At 31.7% G+C, this 2,741-nt stretch overlaps 1 protein-coding gene across 1 annotated transcript in view; it reads right to left on the bottom strand.

Annotated features, from left to right (window-relative positions):
• LOC109396776 (sperm-associated antigen 16 protein-like) overlaps positions 1–2,741 on the bottom strand; it is a 93,140-nt gene that overhangs the window by 52,115 nt on the left and 38,284 nt on the right. The window lies entirely within an intron of this gene.

Genomic DNA, 2,741 nt, shown 5'->3' with positions numbered 1-2,741 from the left:
TAAAGGTGAGGAGACACATGGATGGCATTTAGTTTCTTCCCAGATCCCATTAATTTTTCCTATTTATTATCTGTACCAAACAAAAGACAAAATCATCAAACTAACCCCCATAATAACACAAAAACAGAATGTTGCAAAACTTAATCGTACATAAGAGTACTTGAAAGACATCAAACACTTGGGTTTCCAGACTGCCTGCCCTCCCTCAATGGTGCTGTAAGTTAGAAACCCACAGCATCTGGGAAGTCAAAGTGTGGGAGAAAGGTAACAATTAAAGCTCATTTTCATTAAGAAAAATTTTCACTTTAACTTCTTTTGTATTGTGTTTTCTTCTTCAACGACCAAAGGTAACAACCCAATAATGATAATAATTTAGACTAAAAATTAGAATTTATGCCACATTGACCTTTTACTACATAACAGCCACAAGTATAAACAATTTACACTTATTATTTTATGAACTCCCGTCAATAATCCATCCCATGAAGGTCACTACCTTTTGTTTCCTTTTATACGTGAGGAGAATTTGTATAGTAATATCTACAAGGTAGAAAGAAAACAAACAAACAAACAAAAAACAGGATTCCAGCAGATAACTCTAGAATACGAGCAATTCTCAGGTAGGGTGAAAAATATTACTAAGCATCACTTCATAAGCAAAATAAAAAGTAAGGCATGAATAAACAAAAACGGGAAGGATAAAAAACTAAAGTTGAAAACCAAACAGGGTTTGGTTTATGATTGTATGTACTTGTTCCACAAGCAAAATGAAATTACAATAGTTCACACTAATAATATTCTGGGGAAAAATTCAACATTTGGAACTAAAACATGAGAATAAACATTGCAGAATGTATGTGGAATTGGCAGAGAAATAATGTTTCTCAATTATTTCTCGATGTAGCAAGAATAAACATGATTTCCATTCTCTATCAGATAAATATCAGTTACACAAAGATTTATAGAAGAAAACAGAAGCTCAGGCATTAAAGTCTGTGTCATCTTCATGGTTAAGTGCATAGAAATCTCAAGTTTCATATAGCACTTCTTAACGTTTAGTAAGATAGTGGCAAAGTCCACGTCTCTATCACAGCATCTTCAAGTTTATCATCTAATGCTTATTAGTGACAAGGCCTGTCGTACTAACTATTGTTATCCAGTGTCACAAATGTTTGTTGGGCAGAATCAACATCTTAAGAAAGGTATAATTCCTTAAGAGAAATGAAGCAAACAGCAAGTGAACAAACACACACATTTTCACCTACAGCAGTTCTATTTATCTTACCTACTAGTGCTAAATTTCACCTATTCAGCCATTTCTTCATGTATGCACACATCCAACCAACATTAACTGAACACAGCTCAGGCCCCTGGTCAAATGTCAGAAATGCATGACTATGTCCATTTAACAAATAAGTACCTACACTGTGCCAGTCCCTAACTTCCTTGTGGATTAAACATAGCTGAAAAGAGAATAATTTCATGGGAAAAAAGGTTTTGAAGAAATTATCTATAATTTAGCCCAGAGATATAAATAGAAAATATCTAAGAGATTAGGGCACTGCAAGCTAAAATGAGATCACACACACATCTAACTGGAATTCAGAAAAAGGTAATAGAGGTGAAGGGGAAGACGCTATTTTTGAAACAATAGTATCTTTCTAAACAAGACCATATACTCCATATAGTCATAAAAAACTGGCATCTAGTAATACAATTGTGAACAGCAACAAAATACCCAACTTAAAAGCAGCAATTAATTAAACAGAAAAACCTTAAGGAATACTCAGCTCTACTGTATACACATAGGACATAGGGCATTTATTTCATCTGGGAAGGTCTGAAGCTAGCTTTCACACTTTTTCACTTCATCAAACATTTCCAATTTCTAGCTGTTCACCTTGAATTCATAATCTCCAATCATAAATTACAAGCTATATTAAAATACAATTATATGTATCTTTATAACTTGCTTTGGAAATAGGCATCATTGCACTCAAATTGCAACCTTTACAGGACACTAAAGTAATGTAATTTAATAACTAACACAAATATAACAATCAAAACCAGCATGTTCATAAACTTTTTGAAATTAAGTAATTTGCACCAAAAATAAAAGTTTTACTTCATAATATGTAATACTGATGTGCTTTCTGTATAGTTTCTTATAAATATTAGATGCATATTACTTTTCATAACAAGAAAGAAAAACATAATACAAAATTGTCACTTCAACTATATAGTCAATAATAATTCACTATTTCATTCTCCTAGGAATTTCATTCTCCTAGGAAAATTCTCCTAGGAATTTTTCTATTATTCTACATACCATGCAAGAATAAATATAGAATTAAAAACCCTTTTCAGTTGAGAAAGCTGAGTGCTAAAGTATTAATAATATTTTCTCTGGATGATATCAAGTATGTATAACACTTTAAACACATTTTATAATTTTAAAATTAGCATGCCACTTTAATTAGTTTAAAAATATGGTATGTTTAAAATTCTTTGATAGCTCTACTCCAAATTAGTAAAGAATTTTTGTCTTATTGTCTAAGTACGAATTAAATAACAATTAATTTGTCTTTTCCCCAAAGTTCAGAGTAAATGACAATCAATTCATTGTTCCCTAACTACAGAGTAAATAAGATTTGAATCTGAAGAATCACTACTGCCATACTAACCTCTGTCCAAAATAAATGGATGGATGGATAGGTGGATGACAGAAAGACAAACAGATA

Source organism: Hipposideros armiger, unplaced genomic scaffold (genome assembly GCF_001890085.2).
Source record: "Hipposideros armiger isolate ML-2016 unplaced genomic scaffold, ASM189008v1 scaffold_543, whole genome shotgun sequence".
Classification (NCBI taxonomy): domain Eukaryota; kingdom Metazoa; phylum Chordata; class Mammalia; order Chiroptera; family Hipposideridae; genus Hipposideros; species Hipposideros armiger.
The sequence above is the reverse complement of the archived record's forward strand: the minus strand, read 5'-3'. Positions and strand labels throughout refer to the sequence as shown.